Source organism: Chelonoidis abingdonii, chromosome 8 (genome assembly GCF_003597395.2).
Source record: "Chelonoidis abingdonii isolate Lonesome George chromosome 8, CheloAbing_2.0, whole genome shotgun sequence".
NCBI lineage: Eukaryota > Metazoa > Chordata > Testudines > Testudinidae > Chelonoidis > Chelonoidis abingdonii.
The window spans coordinates 28724714-28739657 of record NC_133776.1 but is presented as its reverse complement, the minus strand read 5'-3'; positions in this window follow the sequence as shown (position 1 = coordinate 28739657).

Genomic DNA, 14944 nt, shown 5'->3' with positions numbered 1-14944 from the left:
AGGACTGGAAGAACTTCAAGGAGAAGGAAGGGGAGGGAAGCAGAGACACTAGTTGGATGTTTCTGTGTACACTAGTTTCCATAGCCATCTACTGAGCAAAATAGTGGTAAACTCTATTGATAATCTGAGTCAAATGTTACTAGAAGTAGGAAACTAAAGCAACTCTAGCTTTGTGCACATAGCTTAATGTTACAATGTAAGCCAAAGTTTTCCTCTTAAAATATATTCTAGTATATCCATTTTAGTGATAATTGTACTGTATAGAAATCAGGGTAGAGCAATGTAGTAAACAACAAGAGCCTAACCCTTTAAAAACAATTGACGTTCTATTTTCTAGGTGTGGATTGGCTGAGTGGGTTGGAGTGTGCACTGCCTGAGCATTTGATCTGAAAGACAATTGAAGTGTCGTACTGATGTTCTACAGCTTGGAGGCACCGTTTAGGCAAACGTGGGGTTGTATCTCAAAATCAAACATTGGCATGGAATTTGTTTGAGATGCTAGTCAATTAAATAGCTATTCCCTATTTTATTTGAGGAACTACCACATTTCACACTCCCATTATTTTTTCTGTCCATAACATCTTCCCGTCTCCAAAACATGGAATTTTACCCTTCTTTTGTTTTTCTGTGACCTTCCAATTAAATAGGACATTTTTAAAGGAAAAGCTATTTAGTTGGGTAAATAATTAACATATAGGAGCCCATTCTCCAAGCTGGTGCAAGATTTTTAACTCCATAGGTCTTGGTAGAGTCACTCGTGATTTATAGTAGTGTGAAAGAATAATGACATTAATTGCTGTCTGGGAAAATATTTTCCATTTAAAATAGTAATGTACAAACTTTTATGAGATCTATTATTTTAAGAAACTGATTGGTATAAATAACGCTATATATAGTACTCTTTGTAGTATTTCCACAAGTAATGTATCTCATTTTTATTAACTGAGTTAACCATTTGTCATAGTATCTTTCCCAAATCTGAACTTTAGGGTCCAAAGATGGGGTACCAGCATGAATTCCCCTAAGCTTAATTACCAGCTTAGATCTGATAGGCTGCCACCAATCAGGACTTGGAGTGCCTGATAAACTCTGGTTCTCCCAAAACCTTCCCTTGGGACCCCAAGATCCAGACCCCCTGATCTTACACAAGGAAAGTAAACTCTTTCCCTCACTATGCCTCTCTAGCTTTCCCTCTCTGGGTTACCCTGGAGATTCTCTGATTCAAACTCCTTGAATCTTTAAAACAGAGGCTTTCCACCTCCCCCTCCCCCTCTTTCCACCCAGAAGGCAATACGATTCAAGCTCCGTGATCTAAACAAAGAGGAAATTTACCTTTCCCTTCTCCCCACCAATACCCTGGTGAGTACAGACTCACCTTGAGCCTTAACTAGGAGAAAAAATTAATCAGGTCTTAAAGAGAAAAACGTTTAATAAAAAAAACCAGAAAGAGTAAAGATAATCACTGTAAATAAGATGGAATATACAGGGTCTTTCAGCTTATAGAAACTGGAGAAAAACCTCTTCCGCAGAATACAATTTAAAACACTTCCACCAAATACACATTTGCAAATAAAAGAAAAACCAATTTAAAAGACTAAATTGCCTTTCTACCTTTACTTACTAATTTGAACAGAAGATTACGGAGCCTGTAAGTACATTTGGTCACTCTCAGAACCCAGAGAGAACAACAGACAAAGAACACACACCCAAGCTTCCCTCCACCCAGATTTGAAAGTATTTCGTCTCCTGATTGGTCCTCTGGTCAGGTGTTGCAGGTCACTGTTTGTTAACCCTTTACAAGTGAAAGAGACATTAACCCTTAGCTATCTGTTTATGACACCATTGTATAAATGTGATTAACTTATATGTAAGTACCTTGAGCTTTAACTAAGGTTAACTGATCCCAAGCTATCTTCTTTGCCAATTTTTTTATTTTAATCTGAAAGAACAAAGACTTTGTATACAAAAATGTGGAATGTGTTATGAAGTGTGCAAAAATCCTTTCCAGATAATGTTTTTAATTATATTTTTGAAAAATATGATTAAGTCTACCATTGAAATATTTTCAGTAGTAGTCAACAGAATACTTTTTGCTTGGCAGCATGCATGTATTATAAAATACTTGAAATGGCAAGATCCCTTTCAGAACTAAAATTGCCATTTTGATTACTTTTTTTGTAATTAACAGCTTGAAATTTTTTCCATTAAAAGAAGAGAGAAAAGAACTAAGTGCTCAAATAATCATATCCAAACCTTTGGATTTTTAACCAAAGGATGTGAAGGGTGTGTGTGTGTACGTGTATGTTCATTCAGTGTGCTGAGTTCTTTGATTTGGGCCAGATTCTGTTCTAATTTCTTCCCTTGCAACCTCACTGACATCAGTAGAAGTGTATGAGAGGAACTGAGGACAAAGCAGAGGCCCTTCCAGCATTGGGATCAGAACCACACTAACTAGAATTGTGATAAAACAGGGATATTGTTAGCAGAATTCTGATATTTTTCTCCTTAGAGCATTGATAGGATGCTTTAGCTAGCACAAATTGCAGGGGGAAAAATCCTTATCATTGTCACCTTGATATTCTATAGACTACTGCATTAAAAACAAATAAAAAAACTGTTAAAAAGAGTGTTTAAAATTGCAAAGTCAACATTCAAAAGTTACGAAATGCAAGAAATAATGTTGCCTGTGCAACCTTTATTATGCCCAATCTATCAGAAAGGCTTTAATTACATGTGTCATAAATATAAAGGGATGGGTAACCACCTTTCTGTATACGGTCCTATAAAATCCCTACCGGGCAGAGGCACAAAATCCTTTTGTCTGTAAAGGGTTAAGAGGCTCAGGTAACCTAGCTGGCACTTGACCAAAAGGACCAATAAGGGGACAAGATACTTTCAAATCTGAGGAGAGGGAAAAGGCTTTGTTTTGTCTGTTCTTTGTCCTTACAATCCAGCTCCATTAGTATTAGTAAGTACTAGCGAAGGAATGTGTTAACTTACTTTTATTTTGGCTTGTGATTTCCTTTGTAGGAGGAGGGAGGTTTATCCTGGATTTGTACTTTCAGGTTTTGCCTAGAGGGGAGATCCTCTGTGTTACTGAGTCTTTTGTTATTCTTTAAAGTACTTACCATCCCGATTTCACAGAGGTAATTCTTTTATCTTTTCTTTAATTAAAATTCTTCTTTTAAGCACCTGATTTTTCATCATTTTAAGATCCAAGGGTTGGGTCTTTGTTCACCTGTACCAATTGGTGAGGGGATTATTCTCAAGCCTGCCCTGGAAAAGGGGTGTACGGGCTTGGGGGGATATTTGGGGAAAGTAGGGCTCCAAGTGGCCCTCCCTAAGTGTTTGTTTAAATCACTTGGTGGTGGCAGCATTACTTAATCCAAGGTATAAGAAAGAATTTGTGCCTTGGGGAGTTTTTAACCTAAGCTGGTAGAAATAAGCTTAGGGGGGTCTTCATGCGGGTCCCCACATCTGTACCCTGAAGTTCAGAGTGGGGAGGGAATCCTGACAACATGTTCACATACTTTCAGTTCATTTTTGTTTCTTTATGGCTTGTTTATTTACAGGCACTCATCTCAATTTTGATTTGGGATAAGATTGTATGGTAAACCACTGTGGGGAGTTGCTATGCTAACTGGTGAAGGAAAGTTTTGTTGGGGTAAAGACTCCATGGGTGTCGCCCTTTTGTTTGCTTTGGTCTTCTATAGTGACTTCAAGCAAATCACTCAAGCCCAAAGTTCCAAAAATATCTACTAACTTTAATTTTTGGATGCCCAGCTTGAGATGCTTAGGGCCTGATTTTTAGAGTATGTCTAGCTCTTACGGACTTCAAAAGGAGTTGTGGGTGTTCAACATCCCTCAAAATGAGGCTTAAGATGTCTCATGTGTGACACCTAAAATAAACTTTGAAAATGTTGGCCTTAGCCACTCGGTCATTTAATTTTCTTAAGTACATTAGTCTTAGAAATAATGGATCAATAGATAAAAGCCATAATTTTATAGCTGCTTATAGTTTTTGTACTCTTCGCTTTGCCAGCATCCTTTGGCAGGCTGTACATCAAGAACATGAGGCAATAAAGGCCTAATCCTGCTTCCACCTAAGTCAGTGGAAGTTGCATTGGGTCCTTTTGGGTATATCTACACTATAGCATAAGCCCTGGGCAAGGCCGCCCAGAGGATTCAAGGGGCCTGGGGCAAAGCGGGGGAGCGGACATAAAAAAAGGCGCCACCTGCTGCAGCGCTTGTATTCACTGGGCGGCGCTCCGAGTCTACAGTGGTGGCAGGTCCTTCACTTGCTCCGCGTCTTCGGCAGCACTGAAGGGCCCGCCGCCAAAGATCCGGACCGCCGCCAGGTGAGTAAAAATTAAAAAGGCACCTCTAGCCAGGGAAGGGATTCTTGGCCAGGGCTCGTGGGGCCCAGGACCTGGGGCAAATTGCCCCTCTTTCCCCCTGGACGGCCCTGGCTCTGGGTTATTAGAACTCAAGTTAGCAGCCTCTGAGCTTGTTAACCTAGGCCTTGAGCATCTACACTTATTTGTAGGTTAGGAATTCTTGAACTCTAGGTCCCACTGCAGGGCTCTAGGTCTACACTGCATTATGCGGGCCTGAGTCCAACCACCCATATCCCAGACTTCCTAGTGCGCTCCCAAACTGTGACTGCTCTAGCCTTTTGTTCATGGTGAAACGTGGGAAATCTTGACTGTCCAAAGGACAAAAAGTTGACCCATAGGATTGTGGGATACTTTTGCTGCACTCCCAGAGAATGAATCCAGTGGGGCTGTGTCTACACTGCAAAGCAATAGGGCTTGAACCTTGGATCCCACCTTGACTCGGGCTCAGGTCTTCCACCCCTGTGGGGTGCTGGGAGCCAAGCCCTGAATTAGGATAATTTGCATGTAGATGGAAGGGGGGTTAGGATTGAGCCTGAGCTCAAATCCTGGGTTTACACTGCAATGTAGACATACTCAACATACTCTTTTGTTACAGGATGTGTTTTGTTGCATATGTTTCCTTGTGGCACAAAGGTAGTCTTGCCAAAACCACTGAGGTACTGAGCTGTTTAATTTGCTTCCATATTGTGCTTCTGTACCATTCTATTAAATAGTTAAATATAGTAAGCCAGGAAATCTATACTTGGAAGAAACCACAAGCCATATTATCCTGCAGCCAGTGCAAAGCAGATCATAACAACAAAGATCACATGTTAGATCTCACAGGCCTATTCTCTGCTGTGCAGAGCATCCTCAGCCCCTACTGAATTTAACAGGTGGTGAGACCACTCAGCATCTTGCAGGATGAGGCAACTCTTTAGAAAAATGTGCATAAATGCAGGTCTTGCTAGAAAGGTACTATCATGGTTTCTTTGTCTCATACAGGCAGGACTTCACTGTGCTGTGAAACTTTTCCAGAAACCATGTTATTGTATAGAAAGTGCAAATACAATACTGCAGAAAGCATCATTTGTACACCAGTTTTATGGCATGGTTAGGAGTTGGCTGTACCACCTCAGGAACCAGTGTGAGCAACTTTCTAAGAAGGATTGTTTCAGAACTGTATTCTAGAAAGATGCTAGCATGCTTTCTTTGGAGCCTTGGCCAAAGTTTGATGGCCATTTTGAGAATATCACCTGTCTGCTATCCACTAGTGGCATTAGCATTGGCTTCAAAAGAAGCATCTTGTCTCCTCTTCCAAACAAATTAAAGTGTCACCCTCACATATTTGAGTGGTAATAAGCAAATGGAAATGGGCCATGATTCAAATCCTCAGCTTAGTTTGGGGGAAGCAGTAAGAAGGCTATGGATACCTGGAGATACCCCACTGTGTCAAACCCAGGACAAATAGCTACCAACGGAGGGGTAGTAATTAGTCCCAGAGGGGTTAAAAGGCCTCTCCCTATCCATTGTGGGGAGAGAGCCATGGAGAAATAAGGTTCAGCTGGAACAGGGGTTACCAGGAAACTAATTAGGGTCAGCTGGCCCCAATTGCTGGAGACCTTTTTAAACCCTCCCTGGCAGGGAAGCAGGGGGCAGTGAGAGAAGCTGCTGGTGAGTAGGTGTAGCAAGAATCTGAACCCTTCCAGCAAGGAAGACTGTACTCTGTCCCCAGAAGGGGAGAAAGCCAGAGCAAGGGACTGACTGAGAAAAGGATCAGCCAGACCCTGTGTGACCGGAAAGGACTTTGCTTTGCCCAAGCCTGTGTCTCCAAGGCAAAAAGGGACTGAGCCAGCTGAGGAGAAGCAGGTACTCTGCCACACACCTACAAGGTATATAGTGTGGGTATGTTTTAGTTTTAAATACTTACAGAGATAGTTTATGAAGCTATTAAGCACAAATGCAATGTGTTGAGCATCTCTATAACACTTGGAACAGATCGTCTTCTGATGTAAATGGGCATCCCTCCATTGAAATTAATGGGGCTACTCTCTTTTACACCAGTTGATAATCTGGCCCTTAAAATTTACATTCTTATATAAATATCATATAATAATCAAACTTAAATGATGGAACAGTAAACTGATGAACTGACTTTTCTTTTGCTTTCTCTTTTAGATTCTCTTATTGTCTCACAAAGCAGTTAACATGGCTGGACTACACTTCCTGTCATCTAGCAAGGGAACCAGAAGATACTTACCTGACATTTTCAAAGAGAGCCACATAATTCCTACTGACCACAGGCAGTTGAAAATTTCCTCTTTCTAAATGTGGAGGTTATGATTCAAGTTAATTTTAACATTCAAATGAGCGGCTGAGGCCTTTGAGGTATGCCCATCACTACTCAGTACCTTACCGGTAGGAGAAAATAAATGGGATCAAGAGTTTGTCGCAAAAAACCTTAAAACACACAAAACTAGGTCATTTAGTACATGACTCAGGGACCAACACAGGATATTAACATATAGTTCTGTAGTCACCAGTGTTTTGCCCAGTCTCATTGTAATTGCCCCAAGTATGTGGTTTCCACCATTTTACTTGATAAACTACTTGGTAATCTACTAATCTTAGGTACGAATTTTTGTCTGATATTCGTCCTTTTCACCAACACCACCAAAGAAAAAAGGCTTGTTTTCACTCTACCATCTCCCACCCTCCAATGTTAGTCTATAACAATACAATTAAAAGCAACTCTGTTAGCACTTCTTTATGAGTTTTATATTCTTTCACTTCAGTTCATTTTCATGCAGCGTTTGGTCTGGCTAGCTGTTGTAAGTTGCTATATCCAGTTATACAAAAGTGTTACTGGAAATACTTATGTATTCAAGTTGCTATACGCAAATACATTAAATTGAGTTACACAAATAAATCTCTTAAAAAATCCTAAACATACAAGTCTTTATTTTCTAGTGCATAAAATAAAGTTTTGAAAAGTTTTAAATATTTCTTTGATAAGGAAAAGAGAAAGATCAAAGGATACCTAATACCATGGTTATGTTTGTCATTATTTTGTGGTTTGATATGTTTATCAGAATATTTAAAACTAACTATCTCAAGACCATAATCAGAAATTTAGAATATAGTGACAATAGGCTCCCTTTCTGTTCCCGCTGACTTCGAAGGGGATAGAATTTGGCCTTGTGCTTACATAATAAGACTTACTGTCTTGTGCCAATGTATTTTACATGCAACTATAAAGCCATTTTAAAAAATAACACATGGAGGGAGTGCGGATTTGTTGTGACAGAATGTAAACTGGATTCTAATCCTAGCACTGATGCAACCTAGCAACAGGTTACAATTAGTTCCTCTTGACTTCAGTGGGGTGCCATGCAAGTCCAGTTTGCTTGCATAGCATACATTGGGCAAGTCCACTTAGGGCCCAATCCAGCACCACTGAAGACAATGGAAAGACATCTTTTGACTGCAGTAGAAGTTGGGTTAGGCCTGTAACCTCTCAGGGCCCAATTCAGAACATTGACGTAAGTAAGCGTGAGTCTGCTGGAGTTGCACCTGGTTATGTCTGATCTGAATCTAACCCTCTGTGCCTTAGTTTTCCAATCTGTGATATGATGAGGATATTTACCTACCCCATTAGGTTTTAGAGATTTAGAGACACACACACACAAACCCACAGCAGCAAATCTCAGAGTGTAGGTCATCTGACTCAGTCTCACAGTATGGGCCTAAAAACATTTAGTTGAGTCAGGCTCTGAGACTCTCAGCTGTGGTTTGTTTGATTTTTGCTGTGTAGCCATACTCAGAGAGTTTAAGGCCAGAAGGGAACATTAGATCACCTAGTCTGACCTGTGTATCAAGAGCAATTAAATTGTACTCAGCTACCCCTGTACTAAAGCCAATAACTTGTGTTGTATAGCATATCTTCCATAAAAGCCTCCAATCTTGATGTGAAGACACCAAGAAATGGAGACTCTACCTCTTCGTGTGGCAGTTTTGTTCCAATGGTTACTCACCCTCACAATTAGGAATTTGTGTCTCTGTCTGGCTTCAGCTTCCAAACACAGGTTCTTGTTCTGCCTTTCTCCACTGGATAAGAGACCCCTTTAATACCTGCTATTTTCTGTCTGTGAAGGTCCTTTTACATTGTAATCAAGTCACTGCTCAGTTTGTTTTGTTTTTGTAAGCTAAGCAGTTGGAACGAACTCTTTAATTCTCTTCCTATAAGGCATTTTCTCCAGCCCTCAAATAATTTGTGTGGCTTTTTTCTACACCCTCATCAATTTTTCAACACCCCTTCTAAAATGTGGACATCAGAAGCAGATGAAGCATTTCAGTATCAGTCTTGCCAATGCTATACCCGTAGGGAGAAAATCACTCCCTATTCCTACTCACTTGTTTATACATCCAAGGATCATAGTAGTACTGTCTGCCACAGCATCGTATTGGGAGCTTATATTAAATTTCTTGTCCACTATGAAACCTGAATATTGTAAAGTTTCAATGAACGGGAGACAGACTGAGTGTGTCTGACAGAAGACACTATGAGCTAGCCTGTCCCTGGATTTAGTGCAAATGCTTAAGGGCTGGGGGGCACTAGTGGTGGGGGAGAACATAAGGAGCATTATTCCCACCTCGCTTTGCACACCCTGCTGTTGAGCCAGGGACAAATGCAGTCCCTGCCCTGGGGGAACCAGAGAGACAGCTCCCTCGGTGCAGCCAATGAGCACAAATTGTTTCTACGAGTACACCTTCCATCTGCTTCATCCTGGACAGTAGAGATGGTCATGTCTGGGTGCGCTTTGGGGAGCAAGAGGCACCATCTGAAAGGACAGTGCAGCTTATACATTCCCCAGTGTGCTGAGTAGCTGAAGACTGTATTATGCCACCTGAGGCTCACTGCCATATTCTGCGCGCTGTGGCTAGTGCCGTAATCTAGCCCAGTGAAGAAGACATAACAGAAGAGCTCAGTATTTAACAACGAAAAGTCCTGCACAACACCACGTCCAGGGGCGCTAGAACAATTTTTATAGTGGGGAGCTGAGAGCCATTAACCAAACTGTAAATCCTGCATATAATGGAAACCACTTTAAGCCGGGGGGTGTGGCATCTTAGGTTCTCTGTTACACCACTACTGCTACGGGTCATCTTAAACACTGTCGGGGGGGGGGGGGGGAATCGTTCTAAAAAGAGGAACTCAGTACAGGCACACTGCGGAATATATTTGACCTGTCCATAGCTCTGTAAACATTTTGGCTAGAGGCATGTCCACGACATATATTTGGGAGCCATCTAATTTTGCTTTGTGATCTTGTAGCAAACAACAAAACAGAAGCACTCTACATACAGTGGCAAGAAGTGCTTTTTCCTAGGGTCTTTTTGTATGAAGGATCAATTCTCCCCTTAAAGCATGGCAAAATTCCCATTGGCTTCATTGGCACAGGATCAGTATTGTGTTGGAAAAGCACATGTGCTATACAGTGGCTTGATTAAAATAAATTGTCTAGCCTCTGCACCAGTTACTAGGACTCGTATTTTTCCTAGTGTCAAATTACCTTCAGTCCAGTCTAAATGTAATCTGAACTATGTTAAAGCATGCAAGATATTTCCAGATAAAAATACATTGGTAATACACACAAGATATGTTTGTATTCAAAATTAAGTGTCCCTTCTAGATAATACTTTGTCCTGCCTCAGTGCAGGGGATTGGGCAGGATGACCTATTGAGGTCGATTCCAGTCCTACATTTCTGTGATCTAATAATACTTGGCCGCTATCCTTTGTAGATCTCAAAGTACTTTACAAAGAGGAGTAAATCAGAAGCCATTTCATAATTGGGGAAACCAAGACAGATGAAAAGACTTGCCAAAGGTCAAACAGCAGGTCAATAGAACAGCACCCACATCTCCTAAAACCCAGTCCAGCTCCTAGCCAGCCAGTCCCCTTGCTTCCCAATACACTCTGTGGGTGAGTCAAAGCCCACTGAGGTCAATGGCAGGACTCCTGTTGACTTCAGTAGGCTTCGAACTGGGCTCTATAATGTTAACCATGGCTGAAGACTCAGCTACAGTACTGTTGACCCACTTATCAGGGATCCATTTTACAATATGTATCTTATTTAACTGTGTATTGGCAGTGTTCCTGCATCATGTTAAAAGTTTAGACAACCAAATCTAACCTGGTTCAGGTGTATAGTTAAGCTCTGGGGCGCAGTTCAGACTGGAACAATATTGTACTGAGGTTCCCCTTTCAAGGCTGTAATTGTAGTTAAGATGTGTTTATGGAGATATGGAGTTCAGCTAACTGCAGGAGAATCATAGGGTCAAATTCACCCGTAGTGGAGGCAGGTGCAGCTTCACTGCCCTTGATAAAGTAGGGCCACAATGTTTCCCTTTCCCCCCACAGAACTCTTATACTGAAGAGCCCAAATGCCCCCTTTTACAAGTTTGACATGAAATAAGTGATTAGAAGAGCAGTTAATCCATCTTTCCTCATGTAATACTTTGGGAAGCACTTCTGTGGCACTGTCAAGATTCTCTTTAAAGGATATTACCATCCTTTCATAAATATAAAACATGTCACCATGCAAAAATCATTCAAACAATCTTACACATTTCAACTAGCTACCCAGAGAAGAGCAAATACTCATTTTTCTAGAATCAGGGTCCAATTCTGATCTTTCAGAGTTTAACACTGAGGTAACTCCATTCACTTCAGTGGAGGTGCCCCAAATTCACATCAGAGTGACAGAGTAGAATTGGGCCTAAAGTAACTACCGCAACAAAAGGCCACAGCAAGAAGCTCCTAACTGAAAACTGAGTTTGCTGCCTTGAATATTAATGTTTCAGTTTTCTTTCCAGCTAAGTTACAATTAAATGGCAAAGAGGAAAAACTTCTTGTTCTATGATTACAATGATACTAGGCTTTAAAAACAAAGACACACACACAGAAACCCTGGTGTGGTTTAAGACACAGGAAACAAGAAAAGGGCACTTATTCAGATGAAATGTTATCAAGCTTTTATGTTCCATTTTGAATTAATATAAGTAAAATGTTTTTCTTAAACTGGCCATGAGTCTTGACCTTCAGAGTCTGGTGTGCCACTCATTTCTTTTGCCTGAGAACAAGTGGTAATTGTTCAATGAAATACCCTTTTTGCACTTGCAAACAGTAGTAGTTGTACCAGCATCTAGCAGAAGAGAAGCTGTGCTCAAAGTAGTGTGACCAAATGTCCCAATTTTATAGGGACAGTCCTGATTTTTGGGTCTTTTTTTTATATAGGCTCCTATTACCTCCCACCCCCGTTCCGATTTTTCATACTTGTTGTCTGGTCACCCTAGCTCAAAGCAGTAAAATCAAACAGCAGGCAGGTTTATGAAAATGCTTAAGTGAGCCATTTAAAAGCAATGCCCCCCTCCCCACCATAAAATGACAGTCACAGATGCATAAAATACACCACTTTCACGGTATTTATTAATAATACCAGCTTACTCATAGGCCCAATTAGAGTATGGAGTTACAGGTGACAATTTATTTTTTAAAATGGCAGTGTGGCTTAATAATAAAAAAAGAGGTATACCAGCACCCAGATTCTTTTCAGACCCCACCTCCATGCTTAATTTGTAATGAAAGAGATACCAGTGCTCAATTAATAATTTTACATCAAAACTGATGCAGCAAGCCCAGTGGGGCTGGGGCTCTGAACAGCCAAACCTAAAGGTGCCAGGGCTCAGCCTTGGCGCAAATTAAGCAACTAGTCCTCCTCCAAGGCACAGTTTTATTTTTTGAACATAAAACTTTAGGCAAAACAAAGCAATTCTGTCCAGAGGCTTTTCCCCTAGCATCTCTCAATGCTGAAAAGATGTACATTTCCTCACCCTTCCATCCCTTGCCTCTTACAGAACTCCATTTCCCTCTTACAACTCCTCTTTGATTCAGGCCACTTGCTGGCTTTTATAATCGCTTGATCCCTTCCCAGCTGGGTCTGATCATTGAGTAAAGATAGCTGGCCCCAGGTCTCTGGCCCTTAAAGGGGAAGACCACCCAGTTACTGAAGACATACAAGATTTTTTAAAAATAAAATGTCTGCTTTTATTTTTCTCAGAAACATCTGGAATGTCAGCTCTGATCTGGAATTTAGGGGAGGCCTTTTTTTTAGGGTCTCACACATAAGCTGTCCCACTTTAGTTGAATCTTTCACCATTTCACTAGTTCTCCAGTCATCATAGTCTTCCAGCCTAAACAAGACTTCAATTTCTGATGTAAAAGTAAGCAGGGAAAAAGGCTTTTTCATTTTGAAAAGAAAGTAGATGGCCCTTTCAGTCCATCTTTGTGCACCACAAAGAAGTAAATATGGACACAAGTCTAATGCTTTTGTTTCCTTTGCAGGTAGGGTGACCAGACAGCAAGTGTGAAAAATTGGGATGGGGGTTGGGGGTAATAGGAGCCCATATAAGAAAAAGACCCCAAAAAATCTAGACTGTCCCTATAAAATCGGGACATCTGGTCACCCTATTTGCAGGTCACCTTTAACAGCACATTGAGGGAGTTCTCAGTACTGCCCTTTTCTGTAATAGACAGTTTTCTGCATGCCAGGTTTACCAGAGCATCAACGCATCCATTTACGTGCTACAATTTCTTCTCCGTAGGAAAGACTGCAAGAAATGTCTTTTTTATTTTAAATAAAAAATTGGGTTCCACAACAAAAATTGCAGAAAGATCTTATGATATTGTGTTTTACTCACCTCTCCTTTTAATGATTTTCATTGTAAGTAATATGAGATTGAACACATTCAACAACTCACAGGATCATGCCCTTGTTGCTTATAATAGTTATTAATACATCCATGATTTTATAACAAGATCTGCTATCTCCTGATTAAACAGAAAGATCGCTGCTCTTATAATTTGAACTATTAATAATAATGAAGTAGGAGCTGTATTTTAATCTTACTTATATCAGTGGAAATCTGGAGTCACACCCAATGGTGTTTTAGTGAGACAAGGGCAGCTGTTCTCAAACTGTGGGTCAGGACTCCAAAGTGGGCCGCAATCCCATTTTAATGGGGGCGCCAGGGCCAGCACTAGACATGCTGGGACCCAGGGCTGAAGCTGAAGCCTGAGCTCCACCCCCACCTGGGGTGGCGGGCCTCAGGCTCTAGCCCCCTTTCCCCCACACCTGGGGCAGTGGGGCTCCTCCTCCTCCACCCCCAGGGTCATGCAGTAATTTGTTGTCAGAAGGGGGTCATGGTGCAATGAAGTTTCAGAACAGCTGAACTAGGGCACTATTGACATCAAAGTGAGTTCTGCTCCTGACTTCACTAGGAGCAGGATCAAGCCCACAGTGTGTAATGTTAAGCAGGTACATACGTATATGTAGGATCAGGGCCTTAAATTTTATCTGTCTTAAGTACTTATACAGCCGCCATCACTGCATCATCTAAGCACTTCACAATTTCTAAAGTATTTTTCCTCACACCACCCCTGTGAGATAGGGAAACCATTGTTCCATTGGGCAGAAGGGGAACTGAGGCACAGAGCAATGGAGTGACTAGCTCAGAGTTACACAGGGTATTTGTAGCAGAAATTGAACTCATGTCTCCCCCAAGCTCTGCTCAAGCCCCTGGACCTTCTGGTTTCTCACAACCTGTTAGTGAAAATGTCTGTATCATTCCAGGTCATTCTGATTGAACTTGCTTTCAAAAACACTAGCATGAGATAATCTGTCATGAATATGGAATGCCCCATGTCCTGGATAAGTCCCAGGCTGACCTTTCATACTCAGTCAACTACAGACAGCCGAAGTGTCACACCATCAAAGCTTCCTATGGCTATCATGAGAATGCAACAGCTTTTTGAAGCAGTTAGCAGCTAACCACACAATAGTGTTCAGCTCATGTCTGGAGTACTGGCAGCGCCATGTAACAGTACTCCTCTGTTCTCTGTAGGCTTCAGGGTGCCTTTTTTATTTGTGGCCACTGACAGCACTTGTAGCCTGCGGTGTCCCTGCCCCACATGCTGCCATCTGACTCTCCTTTTGGCTTCACTTCCGCATAAATGAAATATCAGATCCAGGGCAAAGGCAATAGAAGGGCTAGAGTTTTGTATGGGGCTTTTTATAAAGACCGATATGACAAATTAAATGGCCAAATACTGTTCCTGGTGAAATCAATGGAAATTTTATTATTGAACTCAGTGGAAGCAAGTTTTCTGCCTACACTATATTTATAGGATTTGACCCTTACTGTCTCCCCTTTCAGTCCCCCACATGCCTAGGGACAGATTCATTCCTGCACCAGTATAGTTGCCAGCACAGAGACAGAGGGTCTGACCAGGGCCGCCCAGAGGATTCAGGGGGTCTGGGGTCCTCGGCGGTGGGGGGCCCCCGCTTCGGTGGTAATTCAGTGGCGGGGGATCCTTCTGCTCTGGGACCTGCTGCCAAAGTGCCCTGAAGACCCACGGCGGGGGGCCCCCCGCCGCCAAATTACTGCCAAACACCCAGCTCTTTGGTAGCAGGTTCTGGGGCTGAAGAACCCCCCGCCGCGGGTCCT